Source organism: Apium graveolens, chromosome 10 (genome assembly GCF_009905375.1).
Source record: "Apium graveolens cultivar Ventura chromosome 10, ASM990537v1, whole genome shotgun sequence".
In the NCBI taxonomy this organism is placed as follows: Eukaryota; Viridiplantae; Streptophyta; class Magnoliopsida; order Apiales; family Apiaceae; genus Apium; species Apium graveolens.
The window spans coordinates 142,513,567-142,524,286 of record NC_133656.1 but is presented as its reverse complement, the minus strand read 5'-3'; the positions used below and the strand labels follow the sequence as shown (position 1 = coordinate 142,524,286).

Below are 10,720 nucleotides of genomic sequence, written 5' to 3'. Positions count from 1 at the left end.
GTGATTCATGGTTGCCGATCTAGTAGCAATAGTATATCTGTAAGCATCTGCACACACGCACGTCTCTGGTTTGTAGGTTGATTTGAGAGATTTGATTGATCTTTATGCGAATAATTGCATTTGCTGAGGTGTTGCTTATTGGTTGGTTATTTATTCTATGGGGATCATTGCATTCATATTAGTTGCAATCATGCATTTTTATTTCTTGTTCTTTGAGTCTGTTTATGCTTGAGGACAAGCATCGATTCAAGTTTGGAGGTATGTTGAGTGGCATTTATGACACTTTATAATACTCTAATAAGCTTTGGATTGGTGCATTTGTACTCAAGTTATTAAGTGTTTTAACGTATTTTCTAGTGTTTTTGCATTTCAGGCATTATCTAGGTAATCGGGTAAATTAGCATTGTTTTGGTGTTAATATAGTGTCTAGGTGGTGTTGGAATAAAAGCTCGCGAAGACCGGCTCGAATCTGCAAGAAAAATATAAGAAGTCAATTTTGGCTGAAGGCTAGCGCGCCTGCACCGAAATTCAGGGAGCCAGCGCGCCCGCACTGATGAAGCGCGCGGCCGCGACGTGTTGGGATAATAAAATCCTGACTCTATTACAATTCGGTTTTCTGGATTCCTGGGCTGTTTGGACTGCTATATATTGATAACTCAAGATCGTTTTTTAATGAGGAGACTTACCAGAGCACAATGAGAAGACGACAAGAGACCTATAGCACAATTCAACAAAGGCGAAGACGATCTAGTTTATTCTTATGAATCTTTGTTTGAGTTGTAATCTTGGATGCTCATTTCTTGTTTTGTTGAACTATACTCTTGTTTGTACTTGGTTTTATTTATTCGTTATAAAAACTACGTTTTATATACCATGCTTTCATCAGAACCCACGTTGATGATGAGTCTGATTATGGGCTAATCGTTATCATGGGGTTCTAGCGGATTTATTTTATGGATTTCTTTAGTTAAATTGATTGATGTCTTAGTATGTGGTGATTGTATGATATCCTAGTAATGGTTGGGCGTATTCGTCTTATGAGCGTCACAAACTTATAAGATAGTGTGTTAATTCTTAATGAAGTGAAAGTGAATTTAAGGATTTAGAACTTGCCATGCTAGCATAGGTTCATGTATTTGTTATGCATGATTCGTAGGTAATTTTAACCATCTTACTTGCCCTATGTAATCAAGATAGATAACTTGTGCTTAAACCGTTATGTTGTCAAATTCTATAGACATATAGGGTCTCAATATAATTGGTGTATATTCAGCTTCTATCTCTTTTGTGGATGTTTGGTAGTATGGTACTCGCGCAACGAAAGTTGGCGTTTATCTGTTTCGTGTTATCTGATTAGTGTCATCACCATTGCATGCTAAGGGTAAGATCAATAAGGCTATTGGATGAAGTGTTTAATGAAGTTAGAATCCCATGTTTGTCATAATAATTAATTCGATCTTATTCTCGTAGTTATAAATATTAGTTTAATTCTTAGTTATAAACATCTTCAATTAGTTATAGTCTTAGCATTGAATAATAACCATACATTGTCGCTTAGGTGCGTGAATTAATTAGTTAACCAATACAGTCTCTGTGGGAACGAACTAGAAAAGATTCTATACTACTTGCGAACTCGTATACTTGCATGTATTATTAGCGCGTGTTTAGAGACTAACAAGTTTTTGGCACCGCTGCCGGGGACTGCAGTGTTAATTGATAGTTTATGTGCTTTCCATCAGTGGTCGTTAAAGTTCATTGACTCGGACATTGTTCCTTACTTGTTTCCTTGTAATATTTTAGGTACTCTAGCGAGGGTGTATGCATACGCGTTCGCGTACTCGTAAGAGAACACTGGATAAAGCCGGAGAAGAAGTTGTTATAGTTCGGAAGGAAGTTTTTGAGGAAGAAAAGAAGGTAGAAGAAGAAGAGAAAGTCGAAGAACTAGTTGTAGTAGCGCGATGGGAGATCAAGCGGAAAATATGAAGGCTTTGATGGACTATTCTCAGCCTAAGATTAATGATATTTAGTCAAGCATCATCAGACCAGCTATCAGGGCTAACACTTTTGAGATCAAGTCAGGCATGATTCAGATGATACCGAACTCAGTTCAGTTTGGGGGTTCTCCTACAGAAGACCCCAACATGCACATCAGGGATTTCATCGAGATATATGACACTTTCAAATTCAATGATGTGACTGAAGACGCTATCAAGCTACACCTATTCCCATTCTCTCTGAGGGACAAGGCCAAGTGTTGGTTACACTCTCTGCCAGCAGGATCTATCACCACATGGGAGGATCTTGCGCAAAAGTTTCTCACTAAATTCTTCCCCATGGCAAAGACTACTACAATCAGGAATGCTCTTACCCAGTTTGCTCAGCAAACAGGAGAATCTCTGTGTGAGGCTTGGGATCGATATAAGGAGATGCTAAGGAAGTGCCCACACCATGGCATACCTGATTTGGTCATCATTATTTCTCTTGTATTTGGAATATTCTCTTTGTGAACAAATGAAACCTATATCTTCACTAACAAAATTAGGCGTTTCATCAGCTTCTACAAACATAAACAGATAGACACATTTTTTCATAGAGTTATAAATAATAATTATCTTCATCATTTGTCTTCGCATGACTAAGATATGTGCCTTAAATTCTTTTGTTAGTATAGCTGTTGATTCATGGTCGTGACTCGTGATATAGAGTACATGTTAGTATAGCTCTTGAGATAAAAAGTTATATAATTTGGATATACAGATGAAACACGATTTTTTTATAGTTTATATAACTATACTAAAGCACAATCCAATAATGTCTAAAAACATTATAGACATAACTATGCTTTATCTATTTAACGACAATGTAAATTCATTATTTGGCTTGATCACGGGGGTAGTAATTGTACAAATGGATCTAAACATGTAGACTGTACAAGTTTTAATCTTTAACATTTTGCATTGGTATAAATAATCAGATTCGCCTAATGTGGGTAATTTGATTGAATACAAATATTATTTTACAACTCTAACATGATTTTTGGTAAACATTCTTTAAAGTATCTTCTCAGAATGAGGAGATAATCAGCATATTCTTTAAAGACATGTCACAAAATTTTAGTAACATGACTATTGAAATCATAAAAACTAAATAAAATTGATAACTACCATTCGGTTATTCTAAATTGTGGTAACTGTTTAATTCATTAGAAAAGAACTACCCCAAAACTATTGGACTTACTCTCATGTATATATACTTTTGGGTGTTTTTTTACATTTAGATGTATACTACAGATTATAAAATGACTTCACGAAGTGAATAGAGGAAGAGATGGTCAGACAAGAAGAATGTAGCGGAGCAAGAGTTGCAAAATTTGGCTATAACGTGCGCAGACTTCAATAATGACATGGAAGAAGCAAAGATTTTCTACTCAGGGATGTATGCTACAATCAAAAACGGACAATCTGAATTGTTTGCTCATTCCGTTGGCCTTGAGGAACAATTCAAGTAATATTTAAATGTGTATCTGATTTTATGATTTATATTGCTTTATATTAAAAATTGAATGGCATTAGTTTCAATGTTCACAGCGAAATAGAAAATACTCTGAAGAATGGATCAAGGAAAAAACGTGGAGAGTCGTCACAAAGTAGTACTGAAATTCCACATTCTTATACATGGAATTCACTCATATTCCTAGGTGATACGTCCACATCACTACGTGGTCATGAGAAAAACTTCAAACAGAATACGGAAGAAATGATAAATGCATTTCAAAAGTTTGGAGATGGGTAGAAAGAACATCCTAATAATTTGAATGTTCGTGCTGATATGTTGATTGAGGAAAGTGGAAAGCTTCGCATATTATTATATGATTATGCTCTAAATATATAAATTATCTTCCAGTAGATATGTTGTGATGATGTATTGTAATTGTTCAAGTTGGAGGACAATAATAAACGCTTTTATGCAAAAAATCTAAATAGGGAATGATTGTTAATGTTGGATTACTATTATGTTATGTTTACTGTAGATGATTAAAAAAATACATATATACATTGAACAACATTTTATGCAGTTTATTCTATTTACAAATATGTTTTCCTTACATGATCTACATATATCACATTCACATAAATTGAAAGATTTTTATACTTGCTCAACCTGGCCATCGTTTGCTGGTTCGGGATCATTAATTTCAAAGTCTTGTAATCTTGCTTGCTCTGGCCCAATACCTAAATCCATGTTTAGGAAATTCTATATATCTGCAACAGGTCTATCAAATGTTCAAAGGTCATGGGAATCTTGTCTGCCAAGTGTTGACAAACGACGTGCAACTGCATTCCTATGAGGGTGAACCAAATTAAGTTCATAACGGATATTCTTATCATTAAGCCTTGAAAGAATAAGTCTAAAAGTCTGTCTAGTATGTGGTGTAATTCCTTCTTCTTTATAATATTTGCATTCGCAATATGCTTGTATATTGTCGGTTCAATGATAACCCGTTCGTAAGAATCCTGGAATGCACGACGCATGCCTAATAGAATAGCCCACAATGCACTATCCAAATTTTTTTAAGACCTGGAATTGTGCCATAAGTCAGTCTGAGAAGATGACCTCCTGCGTCTCTTACAACAACACCAATACTGTTTCTATTATCGCCTTCAGGAACATTCTGAATAAACTCACTATGCACATTGATATTCACCCAACAATTAGGAGGAAATTGTCATACACGCTCAACATGTTCCATTCTCCTTAAATGTATAACACAACAGTTAACTGTTTATGGGTATAACTTGATTTTATGAGATATTATAAAATGATTCATGCTAATATATAAAGAAAAGAATTCAAGAGATGTGTCTGCTCCAAATAGGTGTAGAGTTTTAAATAATTAAAAAAATAAATAGAAGAGCTGAGGAGATGTGTATATTCCAAATAGATGTGGAATTTTAAATGACTAAAACTATTGGAACAGTTTAGACTGTAATATTGTTTAAAATGTGTCCAAAAGAGAATTAATATGTGGAAAAAATTATATAAGTAATTTTTAATTTTTCGCAAATGATTTAAGCAATTGATACGTATAGTATTACATTAGACACGCACTCTTCAAATATATGGTTCACATGCTATGTTATCGAAGATAAATTATATTGTAGAAGATTATATTATGTAAAATTAAACTACATATGATGAAAACTAAGGTAAGTTTTAAATACATATACAACTATATTGAAACTTTTATATTAAAAGTTTAATAAAATAATATCTATTATTATTAATAATAATAATAGTTTATGAATTAGTTGTCTTTATTAGAACTGTTATAATATCTATTATAATAGTTTATGAAATAGTTATTGTGATTTAATTTCTTTATTAGAAATTAAATAAGTTTGTTTAGTACCAATTTATTAATTATTTTAGAACAAACTTCATTTATTCAAATTTCAAACTGGCAATGGTATATGTGCTTGGAAATTGTGATTATAATATATATAAATTAATACGACTATATAAATCTCAAAGTAATGAATTCCACCCAAATAATGGTAAGCTTTAAACCAAAATTACAATATAATTGATATGTGCCTCATTGTTCAGATCTGGTATTTCAAAATTATGAAACAGATTACACCCACCCTCTAGTGCTGTTAGATTAGCCAGTGCACCAACAGTTTCAGTTGTAACTACGCCTTGCACTCCTAAGGACCTTTCTTATCAAGAGCCTACTGCTTCAATTTTTCAATTTAGGCAAGTTCATTAGAAGTAGTTAGTAAACCTCTTCATGAGGCAAACACATTCACCTGCAAGATACCAAGTTTTAGATACATGGAAAACAAACAAGAAGGCAAGCAACTGACAAAATCTATTGAAAAAATTATAATAAAATGAAACTCTTAAATTCGGATCATCTGACCATGTGTTGGATAGAGTGTATAACATAGTTCTAAGTTCATAAAAAATAAATACACATCTGTATTTTTTCACCTTTTACAACCTAAGTTTAGTGAGCTTCTTAAGTGAAAGCACCTTCTTAAATAAGTTTTCAGGATCACCTATATCAAGCACCTTCTTAAGTGAGCTTTCAGGATCACCTATATCAAGCATTGTCGTAGATCGTGTTCGTGGAGGCATAATCTCTGTGTTGTTGGAGTAGCTAGTGCACCAACAGTTTCAGTTGTAATCATACCTAATCTTGCAGTCCATAAGAACCTGCCTCAATAGCACCCTGCTTCAAATTTTCAGTTTAATACAGTTCATCAAAACAGTTAGTTAGCCTTCTTCCTAGTAAAAAAATTCACCAGAAAGATATAAGGTTTTAGATGCACGACAAACAAACATGTAAGTAATAGAAAGAATTTAAGTTTAAAAAATTACAACCAAATGAAACTCTAAAATCGGATTATCAAAACATGCCATTAGATAGAGTGTATAGCATAATTCAAGTTCATGAGAAATATATACACACCTGCATTTCTCTTCGCCTTTTACAACTTAACTTAAGGTTTGGATCCAATACAACTATTATGTCAAATTTAACTAATATAAAGTATACCAGAATGATGTCAGCGAGCATTGCACATTATACTTGATCAACAGTCACATATATTAGTTATAAAAACTGTCCTGATGAATAACGTGTGTAACACAGTAAGAGTCGAAATAATAGTATTGGTGAATCACAACTTGCATTTGCGGATGCAAGTAATATAATTTAAAAATTGCATACATTGATAACATTGTCACACATTGACACATTTTTGAAAGATGTATTAACTTTAAACTTCAACTATAAGCTAAGAATGCACAACGTAGATGTCAAGATTCTTGTAATCAAAATAAGGTTATAGAAACATGTCATATAGATTGATAGACATAAATTCGAGATACATAAGTTCAATTGAAGATAACACAAATTCATTACGTAAATTTAATAATTCATAGCATAAAGTAAAATCTTGAAAAGCTTCAGTTGAATAGTGTATTTGTGACATTTTGAGTTCCAAAGATGCGCCATCTTCAAACCCTCTGGCCATAATTCACCTTCTTCCTGATAGTTTCCTTAGACTGCTCTAGTGAAAAGTGAATTCCATAAGTCTACTTCAAGCGGAGGTTCGTCTAGAAGGTCTAATGGTTTATTACTCTGTGTATTTGGACAGATTTTGTTTGTTGGTAGCAGGAGATCATTTCCAGCAATGTTACAGTACATGTCTGAGAGCAGAGTAATAATCTCTTTCATTTTTCCTCTCATATCAGTATTGGTGACTATATATACATTTCAGTAGCGGTACTATCTAATTCAGCTGGTCTATATAATGCCTTAAAGAAAATGTAAGCAAATCTGGATGGGAAATATGTAGAAGATAGATTTGATAAAATCTCAAGATGCATTTACATATTATGCCTCTGCAACAGTCTGAAAGATGAGTTAAAAAGGCTTTCCTGATGAACATTGTGTCTAACACAATAAGAAATGAAGCCATAGAACTGGTCACGTGTAACTTTTATTTGATGCTGATGAAAGTCATATAGCTTATCACAGTCAAGAGATTTAAGGACATACTTGATATGTTTCTTTGGTTGTTTACGCTCCCATACTAACGAAAACTTCACAAACAAATTGAAGCTTTCTGTCTGGAAAATAAGGTGAGAAAAAAAAGAGTGATCAACTCTAGTGAAACAGTGAAAATAATTTGATGAGCCATTTGAGAAAGCTTTGTTGAAAGATGTAGTTAACTTGTTACTTTTGAGATTTAAAGAAAAGAAATGCGCAAAGACTTAATGGACACTTATGCTGTGCAGTTGTTTTGGACAAACGGTTGTGAACTTTTCATCTTCCTTCCATGTGTAATATAAATTTTTTGTCTGGAGGAAAAAACTATATATATATTAATTTGTATGTATTTATTCCCAAAACCATATTTTACTTATAAAAGATCATGTAAATCATATAAAAAAATAAACTAAAAATAATCATATAAGAAAATAAACTAAAGATAAAAGAAAGTAATTGTAACATCCCGATATTTTATAATTATTTTTAGTTGGATTATTTGATTTAATTATTTATTAATGTCAATGTGTTGTAATTAAATTAGTTTGTGTAAGTTTATTTTTATATTTATAATCATAATATTGTTTTAAGAGTATTAGTTTAAAAAAAATAGTAAGGCTTTTATTAAAAAAGAGTGAGAGTTTAAAAAAAAGGGAGAAAGAAGGAAGAGAAGAGTTAGGGTTTGCTAAAAAAAGGGTTTGCGTTACTTTGATCGGAGAAGAGAGGAGAGAGGAGAAGAGAGAAAGAGATGGAGATAGAGATGAACATCAAGAACTTTTTGGAGGGTTATGAATTTGGCATTTATGGAATTAGGGTTCTTGTGATTTGTGTTTCTGAAATCGTTATTAGCATTCTCGGTTACTAAGATCTCGAGGTACGGATATCTTTCTTGTATTCTTTCTTTTCGTATTCGAATTCGTGTATGTATATTGCATATTTTGAATCTTGTTAAATTCGCATCCGATTCGTTGTTCATCGTATGATTGTGATTTTATTCTCCTTCGAAAGCTAATTTGATTATCTTCATTTTTCGTTCTTTGTATTTTCTGAAATTCTGCTTGTAAATATGTCAAAATCTGTTGTTTGTGTAATCTATTGCTGAAATTTCTGTTTGTTCGGCCTAACTTCATAAATTCATTATAAATTGAATATTTGTTCAAACATTATGAGCAATACCATTCTGGAAAGCTCTTTTCGATATCTACAATTTACGTTTACATTCTGCTGCTAAATTCAGTGAGTTTGATGTCTTAAACATCAAAATATAATTGTAATCAGGGGCTGATTCTGATCTGCAGTCCGCATTTATTTATTTTCTGAATTCGTTACTTGTTCGTTTTTGACGAGCCTTACCATTCTGGAAAGGTCTCGGAATTTTCTACGACTTTCATGTTTCGTACTTTTTCAGATGACTTCATCTTTATGCAGTAATTTGACATTTTTTGAAACTGATCAGATTTGAGCTTATCAATAATTAGTGGTTTGTTATGTTATTTTGTTTCGTGATGTTGGGTTATAGTTTTTTTGAGGTTATTTGATAAATTTATATATGATTTTGGAGATGTAAGATATTTGAGTGTGTGATCTTTGAGTAATTATTTTGAGTTATATATGTTATTTGTATGACTTGGGAGTTTGTAAGACATCTGTCGTGAGTGGATAATCTCGTGCTTGGCACCTCCTATGCGGTGTACTTAAATTATATGGGAGTGTCGCCGAAGTTGTGGGACACGTATATTCATGGCTAGTATGTGTATGATTTGGCATTTTGGGTAGCACTTGCTTATTGCCGTGCAAGCCCCTGTAAGATATTGGGTAGCATTTGCTTTGTGCTGTGCAAGCCCCTATAAGTTTTGATGACTACATATTTCTGGATTACCGAAAATGTAGGACATCATGTAAGTGTAAGATTATCTCCCATGTTCGTATGTAAGCTATTTTGTGTATTATTTTGTAAGTGTGAGAATATGTGTAAGAGTATGTGTAAGGGTATGATTTCATTTTATCATTATTCTTTCGATTATATTATTTGTGATTATTATGTATAATTGATAAGGATATGTGTAAGAGTATGATAAGTTTTGGGTGGTAAGCATTTAGTTTTGTCTTGTGAGTTGAGTATTCATATTTTTATATTGTCTCATTCACTATTATTATTGTGCTTCATTCAGATATTCAGTTGTGTTCTTAGCCTCGTCATCTTTTAATCTTTGTTCAGTTATGCTTTATTTTATATCCGTATATGAGCCCTTCGCTCACTGCCGGTTCTTTATTTTTCTTGTTTTCCTCCGGCAGGTATTCTCTCTTTTAGGTGGGTTGTTTAAGGGGAAGAGTGCGAGTTCCAAGACTTTGAGGAGTTTTGTATTTTCTTAGATTTTCTTTAGAGTTTGTTGGTTTGGTTGTAATTTAGTTGTATTATATTTCAAGAATTGAAAGTTTTATCTGATTTTAATGGAGTTTGGATTTAAATAAGTATTATCTTGAGAAATTTTATTAGTTGGGTTGTTAAAGTAATTATATAAAAAAGTCATAAATGATGGATATATATATATATTTAAAATGAATGTAAATAGTATATTGTTAAATATGTTATTAATTAATAACTTATGTATTAGAATAGTTAGTCGCCCTTTCTATTTTCATAAATCCACATTTGTCATTCTAAGCGTATTTTTTGATATCAAAATTAAAATTCCGTTTAATTTAGAGAAATACATTTATCAAGTTGTCTTAAGCGCGGTAAATTACTAATAAATTATTTTTCAGCAGATTAATGTAAACAGTCTAATACATAATTGTTCTAAAACTTACATATTCCCATAATATTAATATTAATCAATATTTTCCTAACAAAAAGAAAATAAATTAGTAATATTTTAATTCTTGATTTTTTTATCTATTTATTATATATACGCTTAACAAAAAACCATGACATATCATTCTTTTAGAACCTAATCAACACCAAATTCTGTATAAAATTGTTAACCCTTTTTAGCATATATTTTTTATTTTTTTGACAGTATAAAAATGAATAATTCAAAACTTATTTTTGGTGTCATTATTTTTCTATTTTCAGATTTTAATTTGTCATAACAAAAATTTATAATGATTTTTCCGAAATTGACACTAATTACATGACATAGTAAATTTTGTTTTTTT

At 31.9% G+C, this 10,720-nt stretch overlaps 1 non-coding gene across 1 annotated transcript; it reads right to left on the bottom strand.

The window, feature by feature from the left end:
* Positions 1–2,348: 2,348 nt before the first annotated feature.
* Positions 2,349–2,455, bottom strand: LOC141694564 (small nucleolar RNA R71). Its single transcript, XR_012563856.1, has one exon. It is a non-coding gene; the product is annotated as a small nucleolar RNA R71 (small nucleolar RNA).
* Positions 2,456–10,720: the final 8,265 nt, after the last annotated feature.